We start from the raw sequence: 12,443 nt of genomic DNA on the forward strand, positions 1-12,443 counted from the left end.
GAATCCCAAAATGTTAAGAGTATTATTTAGCCTGAACATGACAACTTGTCATCAGTGATGACATGGATGAACCCGGGGGATACTGTGGTACGTGAAATAAGCCAGACACAGACGGACAACTATTGCATGGCACTACTTACAGGATGCATCTGAAGTCGCCAAACTCACAGAGGCAAAGAGTGGAACGGTGGTTGCCAGGCGCTGAGAGGAGGGGGGTACAGGGAGGTACTAGAGGGTACAAATCTTTTGCTAGGCGGGATGAGTCAGTCCCAGAGAGCCACCGCCCTGCAGGGGGCCTACAGTTAACAGGACCATGCTGTGCACTTAAACATCTGCTCAGAGGGTAGATCTTACTACGAAGTAAAAATAAATACTGCTAATAACAATGAGGAGGCCAGGAGGAAACTTTTGGAGGTGGTGAAAAGGGTTTACAGCCTTGAGGGTAGTGACGGTTCCCAGATGTGTACGTCTCTGGAAACTCATTAGACTGTATACATTAAATACATTCAACTTTTTGTGTATCAATCATACCTCAATAAAGTGGTTTTAAAAAAGAAAAAAAAAACATTGTTTCACAGTCTACATCTTTAACCAATCAGATGTGCAGCCTAAAGGTTTCCAGTGATTTAATGAGGAAGCGAGTTGGGAGAAACAGACTTTCCAGGAGACTGGAGGTGGAGTCATGGCTCAGAAGAACATCAATCCGGCCTCCTAACAATGAGGCTTCTGGCCTTGAGGAAGCTAAGTTTAGTTGAAAAACTAGGCAAGCCTGCCGTTTACCTTAGAAGGAGGTACACAGTCGTGGCTGTCAGAGCTACTGGAAACACGGTGCAGTCCCTGACACTCTCGCAGGCAACGGCAAGCCTCTCTGGGAACCACGGGGCCAAAGAAAGGAATTCCATGTCCTGCTGCCTCAGCTGCCGCCAGTGTGGCCGCCCACCTGCCGGTGAGTTGAGTCCCCGGGGCTAATTAAATAGGGACCTGAGTCTAATCCACAGTGGATGTGCAAATGTTTTCTTCCTGCCCATTTGTGGACCACCAAAAAATGTTACAGCTGGTTTTAGAGGGAAAAGCAGCTGAAATCAGCATGAACTCTGAGATGTTCAAACATCCAGGGATGTCACAGCAGAGCTGCAAACTGGCTCCAGGAAACGAGGGTTCAGCTGGGCTCGCTGGCCGGGCACGTGCTTGAACTGCCGGCAGTTTAGAAGTCGCTCACCCAGAAAAGGTAGCAGAGACCAAGATGATGAGCAAAGGCATGCTGTGGGGGCGGGGGCTTGAATATGGGTCAAGGACTGAAGCCGCTCCCCCAGTTGAGGGACAGGAGCAAGAAGAAAAGCCAGTGGCAAAAACCAAGAAGAAACTTAACTGTCTGAGAAGGAGGAAAACTAAGCTCCCCAATGCAAGCATCACATCTACCCCACCATTCTGCCCAAATCTGCACTAAATCATCCCTGCCCCCCAACTCCCTCCTCCTCAGTTTAACCCCTTCCCACCATCCACGTGCACGGTGTCAGGGACCTCCTTCCCACCTGGGCCCCACCACACCAACAGGGTGAATTATCTAAACCCCATATTTGACCAGGACATCACTCGAAGTCCTAAAGACTTGTTTCTCAAACTGGGGTACACTGTAGAAGGCCAAGCAAGGGTGGGCATAAAATAACCCATCTTTCTGGAGGGTCAGTTTTTTTACACAATGGAAAGTGATTTTTAATCTATTAGGTCAAACACAGAACTTCAGAACAACTTTATGCTTGCATAAAAATGACACATCTTTCTGGAGGGTCATTTTTACACAACAGAAAGTGATTTTTAATCTGTTAGATCAAACACAAACTTAAGAACAATTTTATGCTCGTGGTGGGCTATTCTTTGAAGAGCCCTCCGACTTCTCCTAGGTAAACCTCCATCATTAGAGGGTGTGCTCTGGTGGCAACTTTTAGAGCACTGGCCAAAGTCAGTGAGCTTTGTGCTTGTCCGGATTAAGATAAGGAGCCAAAGGAAGATTGAAGGGGTATAAACGGGAAAACTTCCAATCATATGATTCAGGTCATATGATAGCCTCACACATTGGTCTCTAATGTTCAGAACAGACAACCTGGGTTTGAACCCTAACTTTACCACTTTCCAAACACATGACTCAGGGCCAATTATGTAATTTCTCCAAGACAAGCTGTAAAATGAAAATGACAATTCTCCAAGAGCTGCTGTAAGAATTAAGCATAAATATCTAAGGAGCACTAGCTTGGCACAGTGCCTGGCTTACAGCAAGAAATCAGCGAACAGCAGCTATTTCCTATAAACTCCAAGCCTGTCCCTGTCTGTTCAAGCTTTCCAAGCTTTTACAAAGTCCATAATTCTCAGATAAAAAAATGTATTTTGATCAGCAGTCTTGCCATAACAGTCACAGTCTGTCCCTTAGGGATATATTGGGTTCCGTATACAGAAAGAGTAAACTTAATTACCCAATTATAGAGCCACCAGGCGATCAGAAACCCTGAGAAAAGAAGCCATTTCAAAAATTACTTTAGTTATCATTAATGAAGGGTAAGACACTGAACTGAAAACAAGGTAACAAAATCTTGGTGTTTAAAGTACTTACTTGCACGAATAAGGAAATAAAACACCTGACTGAGGACACCGATCTGAACTACAGCAGAGGAAGGGTACAGGAAGAACTTGCGTGTGAAGATTCCCTGTGCTGATCAACTGATGTTAACCAATTCCCAAGAGGGGTTTCACAAACATACACAAGTATTTACATAACCTTTTGCATCTAGGGACTAAGGATTGTGCATTCAGCAATCACTCAAATTATAAGAAGGAATGCAGGAAGGGAGGAGCAGCTGAAAACCAGCCTGACCTGAAGCAGCAGGACCTGTTTCAAGTCACCATCAGCACTGGCAGGTATCAGGGTGAAAGTCTGCAGTTTAAGACAGAAGCCATTTCCCTCTCCATTTGCTTCACCCCATTTCCAGTAGATAATCTAGTTCCATTTGACTTGTTCCGCTGATAATCAGTTTCACCTCCTGCTTTCCTTTCCTTCCAAAGATAATTTTCTATCATCCAACGCTCAACATTATAAATTTTAAAGAGGGGGAAATATTGCAATAAATGTCTTTCGTTTCTCATTCCACCCACAGAATGCCAGTGACAAATGTATATTAAAGGTCAACTTTTCACCTATTCTATCACTACCAGCACCATCGAGGCAAGGATGCCTTGTGCACTTTCAAATCTGCTCTCAGAGCACAATGTAAGATACATAAAAGGATCATTACACGCAATAAACCTGTTATTCTAGAGGCAAGAAAAATCTTGGTATAACTCAACAAAATTCCACTTCCATTAACAGCATCAAGATGTGTCTACAATTAAATTTTAATTTCAAATGAGTTCAGCTACTGTAAGAATATACCAAAAGGACTTTTCTATTAATAGTTTCCTTTGGATTTACTTGTTTCTAAAAACTAGTGCAATTTAGATTGGTGTTTCAAAGAAAAACGATGGACCAATTTAATTTATTCATCTGGAACAGACTTGTCCTATAATCTCATAATGTTGAAAACTTTTTTTTTAAATAAATCGAACATGTAAGCTGCCTTTTCTATACTAACTATATCTCAAATACTGTAACTTCTCTTTATTAAAATATTCTAGGTAGAATTTAAATATCACCATTTTGCAAACCTCTAATAAAATAATGGCTAATAAAATAATAAAATAATGGGCCTAGGAAGTGATTATCAATGGCCACAAACATCACAGAGAGGTCATCAACACTGCCTGAATCCAGCTCCAAGTACATGCCACCACCTGTGAAGCAATTTTGTCCAAAGAAAGAAAGAAACTGAATCAAATCAAGATCATTTACAGGAAACAAAAGAACAGAAGAACATGTTAAAACACACATTAAGTTAAAAGCATTGCAACAGGTTACTACCTGTTATAATTCTGCTTCATTATGATGATGTTACCAAGCAAGTATCTGATACAAGCACAGGTCATTTCCTCCAGGTCTGTTTGCGATTATCTCCATCTTACAAGATGAGGGAAATCAACCAAGTATTAGCATGTTTATGGGTGTGTCTACTGTGTTAAGACAGCAAAATACAGCTTCGTACAGGTCTGGAGTTGCTGATCTCAGAAATATTTTCTTTCCTAGTGTTACTGAACTTTCTTTCACTGGGAAAATTATAGCACAGCTGAGCCAAGAAGTAGCGGGTCCCTGCTCCTAAGAATATCATTTTAGGAGTCAGTAAGCGAAGAAGCTGGATCTGGTCAGCAACCTCAGGAAGACAGTATGAGGGGCTGATCCTCAACTGCCCTGACAGAAGATGAGAGGGGCCAGCTCTTTGCTCTCAGGGTCCAGGAAACCCTCAAGAACCTTTCAGGATAACCATGACATCAAAACTACCTGTGTAACAATGCAGAGGTTGTGAATTCCACTGCACCGACATTTGCACTGATGATACGCAAGCCAGGGTGTGTAAAACTGGGGGCACCTTAGCATGAAGCAAGACAGCGGCACGAATTGCACAGGTCAACAGGAACTTGGAGGAAAAAATGCCTGTTTCACCTAAGAATGTCCTTGAGGAAATGGTGGAAATTAATAAGGTGACATCCTCACCCTCGAATACATGTCTTTTTAATAGTCTGTGTGACAAAATAGGAAGTAATACAGAAGAACTTGAGCTACACACTGAAGAACGATGATTGTCTCAAGGAAAAGAAATTGTGCCCATTGTTTGCTGTTTAAGCTTAACCAGCAGCTCTTTCATTCCTGAAATTATTCTTATATAAGTAACTGAAAAAACAAGTATTAAAAGTTGGGCATTTGGTCAACATTTTCTCCAAACTGAACAAAGGTGACCGAATGCTTCAAGGAAAACACCTATCTGTTGCCAAGGATAAAAAATTCAAGTTTTTGAGCAAAAATTCAGTTTTTGAAAAATTCTACCTGTCACCAGGAGCTTATCATGAAAGTTATCAGTACTTACAGAGTCTTCTGATGGGCTCACTGGTGGTAGGTTTATGTAATTCTATGAGCGAACACTTTCTAAATGCTGCTTGGATAAAAAGATTCCAAGTACAAGACAAAAAAATAGGGTTAAATGAAGAGTGAGAAAACTTCACTGATACAGGTTCTGCTTCTGCTCCACAATCAAACCAAGAAACTATCACTCATGGAGTTTTAGTGTAGTATCAAAGAATATCCATGATTTTCTAGAAAGATCATTAAGATCCTCCTCTCTTTTCCAACTGCACATCTGTCTGAGGCAGGATTACCTTCAGTATATTTCATTCAGTGTATTTCAACCAAACAACAAATCACAACAGACTGAATACAGAAACAGATCCGAAGATCTAGTCTTCTTCTACTAAGCCAGACATCATCGAGAGGTGCAAAGATGTAAAAAAAAAAAAAAAAAAGCTACACTTCTCACTAAAATATTTTAACAGTTATTTTTCATGAAGTGTTATTTGTGTTAACATACAGTGGGGGAGCTATATTCAATACCTGTAACAGCCTATAATAAAAAGACTATGAAAAGGAATATAGGCATGTATAACTGAATCACTATGCAAGACACCAGAAACTAACACATTGTAAATCAACTAGAATCAATAAAAATAAGTAACTAAACATACGAGGTTACTATTTTTTTAATGAATCAATAAATAAAATATCCCGTTTAAATTTCTAACACAGTGAACATTCATAGGCATAACCCACAAAAATAAAACGTCTTTAATAATTTTAAGAGTATGAAGTGGTACTGCAACCCCAAGTTTGAAAACTGCAGCTGGGAGGATCGGAAATCCAGGTCAAGGCTGAGCTTCTTCAAAAGGAGCTCTGTCTCAGATGTGACTCTGATATCACCTAGCTGGGAGCCCGGCGCCAGACCACCCGCATTACTGCTCCACACTGTCACAAGTCAGGATCATGGAAATGAGCAGGACGGTGGCTTCTGGGGTCCTTCGAACGTTCTGTTTCTTCACCTGAGTGCTGGTTACAAAAGTGTGTTTGCTTTGGGAAAAGTCAGTGAGCTGCACGCCTAGGACATATGCATTATATATTTCTAGATATATGTATGTTACATGCATATTTCTAGGTCTATGCTATACTTGAATACATTTTTTAAAATTCACAGGTTAAGATGTGTAACCATTTCCACTTTGTTTTTCCAAACCCACAATGGTTTTCAACTAAACAAAGTAGCCGTCATATACAACTTACTTTGAAAAAGCCTGACGAAAATAATTCAAATATTTAATTAAAAAACTCAATAAACACCTGCAACTTTCCAGGTTTCAGAATTATATACCATCCACGACAGTTTTCCTTACCAAAATCAAGAGGAGAATTCTGTGCTTACTTCTCAAGCTTTTAAAACCACAGCAACGAAGTCACAACAATTTAAAAAACAATTTTTAAAAAATGAAATCTCCCATTAAAGGTAAAAGTAAGGATGAATTCCCTTTAGGATATTAAAGTGATCAAGAAGCCACTATCTCTACTTATTTTCCACCACAAGTCCACACAAATGCAGTAAGTCAACCAAACACAAAGAACAAGATAATAAGAACTAAAAAGGAAAAAAAAAAAAAAAAAAAAAAAGCCATTACTTAAAGACGAACTAAGTAGAACACCCAAAAGAAAAACTAGCCATTAAAACACAGTAAGAGTTCAGCGCAACTGCTCCCCCTCAAAAAATTAAAGATTAGCTGATTGATATCAATACATACAGACACATACAGACACGTATATATCAATAGTATTCCCTCCTCAAGGAAAAAAATAGAGATTGGGAAAAAAAAATGTCATTCACAATAGAAACAAAAGCTGAAAATACCTAGTTACTAACCTAACAGAGCAGACATAAAACCATGATGGAGAAAAATTTTTAAACTGCACTGAAAAAACATAAATATCTTTGATACAGGATTTGAACACTGGCTATGTGTCAGTACCACCACGGGCCGTCTGAAAAAGTACAAACGCTGGGCTCCACTCCCTAGAGATTACTGTTCAGTTGATCTGGGGTGAGCGGGGCTGTGTCTTTTTTTTTTTTTTTTTTTTTTTTTTTTTTTAAGCTACGTAGTTAATTCTAATGTAAAGCCAGGACTGCAAACCACCAGCTTAAATATTTTGGAAGAAGCACAGGTGGGATTCATACTTCCAGAGACCAAAACATGTAACCAAGTTGTTGCGGTGAAAATAAAAACAAAAACCAGTGGAAGAAAAATTAGAACAGACCAACTGTAGAAACCCACCTAAACTAAAAATGGAAAACTATTTCCTAAACAAGACCTGGAAGGTAGAATAAATGGATGAATCTAATTATAACCAAATTTAAGATTCTGTTCAAGAAAGGATTTCAAAGAAAATACTCGACAGGTAAAAAACACTAAGAAAAATACACACCATTTAAAAGCTATCAAAAGATTAACATCTAGAATATTCAAAAAAAAAAACTCCTATGAATTATGGCAGAAAGGGAGGAAGATAAAGCAATCTAACTGAACAAGAGGCAAACACGACGTAAATGCCAGTTCACAAAAAGGGAAACCCACACAGCTAGTAAGCATACGATAGGCTACTAGACTGCAGCAGTAGTCAGAACTGCCAGGAAGAACAGTAACGATCACTTTGTGCTCACATTGCTCCATCTGTTGCATCAGATTGGAAAAAATTATAAGGTCAGAAATTATCAAGTACCGGCAAGACCACGGGAGCAACAGCTGAGCAGAGTGTAAACAAGAACAGCATCCCAGATAACAATCTGGCGAAACTTACTGAAATTACAAGAGAGTGTCCTTGAGGAAGAAGGGGGGAAAACGTAATAAAATGAGAGGCTTTGCATGGACCAATGATGACAGAACCACTAACTCACATCTGCACACCTGACTTGGGGGCAGGCGGGTAGGAAGGAGTCTGTACCGCTCACATCCCTTCATTGGACCAGTATGTAGTAAGTCCCTGTGGACCGGATACTGCACCCCAGAATGGGGACACAGTCGCGAAGATCAGGTCCCTGCCCTCAAAGTTCACATTCTGGTGAAGAAAAAAATAAAGAGTCAACAAATGGGTGATCGTGAGAGGAAGTGATGGGAAGGGAGGATGAGATTTTCCAGAGGGCCCCAGAGAGACGTGGGCTCTCAGAGAAAGAAAGACAGGGAACCAGGCATTCAGCAAGATGGGGAAACAGAGCTCTGACAACTGCATGCAGGGGCATCAAATCCAGTCACCATTTACCATGTGAGACTGAAGATGTTCTAAAGATGCCTTCAGGTCCTTCTCGTTACAGAACTCCCACAAACAACCTTTAAAACTCCTGTTCCATGAAGTGTGGACCACAATGATTATTAGGTAGAATCTAGTATATTTTGACCAAAAAGTTCAATTTATTTGGGGGGAGGCACCACCCATGTGAATATCCTATGTCTTGAGAAAAGGTTTCTAGAAAATTACTAGGATCCACAAACTTTTCCTTCATTCATTAAAGAGAAATTGAGGACTCATGTACCTTTCCCACAGCACAGTGAGGAGAAATCTGAAAGTTTCTGTCCTTAAGGAACATACCTCAACTTTACAAGATTCAGGATTCTATTTCTTTCATTCACTAATTGAGTTTTATGATGAAAAGCCAACATTTATGGCATGCTTGCAGTTCTCCAGGATCTGTTCTACGAGGTTTTACACACATTTCAGGTTATGTAACACTCCAAACATAATACATTATTTCCACTTTAGAAATGAAAATTCAGAGGCAAGAAACTTGCCTGATGTCAAAGAAATAGTAAGTGGCAGAAAAGGGATTCAAATCCAGGTCTTTCAAACTTCAAAGCCTGGGTTCTTAACCACTACGTTTATACTCCCTCCAGAATCTCAGCAGTGGTTTTCAAAGTGTGGTCCCTGGACAGCAAGCATCACCAATCATCACTGGATTAGCAATGTGTATTCTCAGGGCCCATCCCCAGGCCTGATGAATCAGAAACTGCGGGAATGAACCAGCTGGCTGAATTCTAAGCCCCCCAGGTGATTCAAGGCATGCTGACGCTTGAGAACCAGTCTGAAGTTGTCATACTCAACTTTATGTACATTAAAGGTGAAAATGATTACCATTTTGAAAATTCCAAAATGCAAAATATTAACCCTATTTCAAAAGACTCTAAACAGATCAAAATGACGTTAATTCATTTCCTCATTGCCCACAGCATCTTCTCCCCCTACACCTGACAAAATACCTACTCTGAACCCTGATTAGACAGGGTTCAGCTCTGATGGGCTTTACTGGGAACTGAGCTAAATTCCAAGCATGAAAAGAGCACAGAGGTCCAAACAGGATCTTCGCAAGTTAAATCACAAGCCATATTAGGAAGAGGGAAAAAAAGTATTTTGAATATCAGCTGTAGCAGCTTGCTAAATCTCAGTCCATAGCTCCATGATCCTTTTCATCCTTGGCTCAACTCCAGATTTTTACATCATCACTTCCACAAACTTGCCATTGCCAGAAAGTAAGAAGTTACAACCATCAGAAATATTCAATTCTCAAGAGTCATACTGGTGCAAGTATGAATATAGAAGTACTGTTTCGCAAAGAGCAAGTTTTTAATTAGGAGCAAAGCTAATCAGAGGCTTTTACCGTAAACACTACAACAAAAAGTGCCAGAATTACCCCTCCCCTTAGCTCGACCAGCCCTTTACAGCATCCTACCAGGCCCTTCTCTTTGCAGAGCAGTATTTAGACCAGACGCCTTCTTCTGTCCCCCAAATCAGGTGACCAATCTGAACAATGTGGGTCCACGTGTATTTGAGGTTTCCTGTTTCTAATGAAGCCTTCTTGCAAAGAGAGTGGAAGACAGTATCAGAAGTAAGTATATTCAAGCACCTAGCATAAGCCAAACAACTTTTTCAAGATACTCGCTTGCACACTCAAGTCATTAATTGCACAAAGTTCAGAATTCTACTTATTTTAAAAGTGAAAAACATAAATCTGAAGACCAGCATTAACTGGCCCAAGCCTGAACCACGGGATAGCTATAAACCTGACTCAAAATACTGACTTGATGAATGCCGGCCAAGGTGCAGAGTGCCCTGGGAAGCCCTGGCTCAGGCAGCTTTTTAACCTGCCTGGCTGCTTACAGCCACCCACTTGTCCGTGCCCATGCCCACACTCACCTGATGGCTGGCAGCCCTGCCAGGAAGCACCTTCCTCGAAGGAATGGCACCTCCTTTTTACCCCATCCAAAATCACCATCAAATCCCCTGAGAACCAGAGGTGGTTCCAAGAAAAATTACCAAAGCTCTCCTGCCCACACAAAGCTCAGGGGAACTGAAATACACACCCAACCCCAACCAACTAACGACCTTCCCACACCAGTTTTCATCCTGCCTTTGAAAAGTCCAGTGGTTTCTGCAAAACATCTCACAAAATGCAATCATCCTAACAAGTCTGTATTCTCCACTGACACTGCCACTTCTATACCTAAAACAGGCATGGCTTTTTATCAAAGCAGCGGTGATTTTTTTCTCACCTCCCTTTTCTAACAATTGGTGACAAACAATTTAACCAGTAACCAACAAGCTCCTGCCATCCAAGAGAGAAAGCTTCCCTCTCTTTCCCTAAGTGAAGCAAGTTGATAATCATGCTCTCCTAAAAGAATAGAAAGATTTATTACATGTGCTTTAAAAAAAAAACTGTTTTACATGCTTGGGAAAAAAAATTTTATAACTTAAGTACTTGTTCATAGTACGTATCAAAACCATCATGCTGTGTATACCCATTTTATTCTACGCATTCTTTTGAAGAATCAGTCACCTAAGAAGTCAAAGCTTAAAACCAGGTTCAAACAGCTCATCGGAGTTCATATAAGATTTAAACAAAACACAAATCACTTAAAAAAAACCAGTTCAAGTGTACATAAATAAGGACCAATAAATTCACTCTGTTCTAGGATCCTGACCAGAGAGAACCAGAGCGCTTTTCAGTAGAAGTTATTTCTACAATGACTAATAACTTCCCTCACTGCCGTGTCCTCCCAAATAATCTCATTTAATCAAACTGACTTAAACTACTCATTGCAGTTCTGTCTGAATTTCAATGACGGCTGCAGCACATTTGTATTCTTGTCAGTGAAATGCTTATAATTTCTTTTTTAAATCTGATTGAAATCTCCAGTAAACAGCACCCAGTGCACCATCTAGTGGAAGCTGTGTAAGGTCGTAATTAAATTTTTTTGAAGGGTAGAAACCCTGAAAACCACAGTGGGGAGCGGGGTGGAGGGGGGTGGCTAACTGCCCTAGGTAAGACTATAGATAAATAAAAACAACCTAAATCTCTTTCCAACTATCCACAGTCTAAGAGATGTTCTTCAGAAGAGGTCTCATTTTCTGTACAAATTAGCAGACGATAAAGGTTTATGATATGTTCTGCTTGGGTGATAGAAATTTTAATTTGATAATGAGAGTAGAAATTAAGTAAAGGCATTAATGCAAAAACAAACAAATGAGTAAACAGAATCAGAGCTGGACACACAGGGTTTGTGTAAGGGATGCCTTACATAACAAACAAGTTATGTCAAACGTACACGTTCCATGCAACAGAGCATCTGCCATGAAAACAAGGGCTTACTTCACCAGACAGTTCCATTCAGTAATTCATAAGATATTTCCATGTTCCTGATGACTAACACATTTAACATAACAACTCTCTGGGGTTCCCTCCAAACTATCCATCTAAACCTTCTCCCCATTAACTCCCAAACTCCTTTGAGTTATCCTAATCAAAGAAGAGACGATTCTTACATGTTCAACATCGAAATTTACAGTAAAAGTTTCCTGAAACAAAATCATAACCCAAATGTATTACACCTCATTTGTCTCTGCTTTATGAATGTTAATTAGTTCAGTTCAATTCAGAAAACTACTCAAGTCCAATGCTCAGCCAGAGACGCAGAGATAAGGTTTTCTCATGTGAAAAGCCTCCCAAAACTTAAAATAGACGTTTTTCACATAACACCACAAGATGTTCTTGTCTATGTGAAAAACTACCTTTCTGGCTAAATTCAAGCAATTTTAGCAGCCTAGGAGAAAAACAAACAAAGCCTGAGAGACTATTTCTTTACTTAGAAATAACCATCTCCACCGCTGACTCGTAAACATGTGAATCAAATCAGGATGCAGAAGCTTGCCTGACGGTGGGAACCTTACTCGATCCGGGATTGCAGGTATATTAGTAGGAGTCCAGTGACCTGGGCAGAATTCCTTTCATCTCCAGGGCTTTCAGTTTATGTACCTATAAAACGGACGTGAGGTACACTACCGGCTTCCGGAGAGGAGACTAAAGATTGAGCTTCACAATTAAAAGACCTAATGCAGCGCACCTGAAAGGGAGAAAGCTTCTCCCAGCGCCCTTACTAAGCCATTACTGATA

The sequence above is a fragment of the Camelus ferus genome, chromosome 35, assembly GCF_009834535.1.
Source record: "Camelus ferus isolate YT-003-E chromosome 35, BCGSAC_Cfer_1.0, whole genome shotgun sequence".
Taxonomy (NCBI): domain Eukaryota; kingdom Metazoa; phylum Chordata; class Mammalia; order Artiodactyla; family Camelidae; genus Camelus; species Camelus ferus.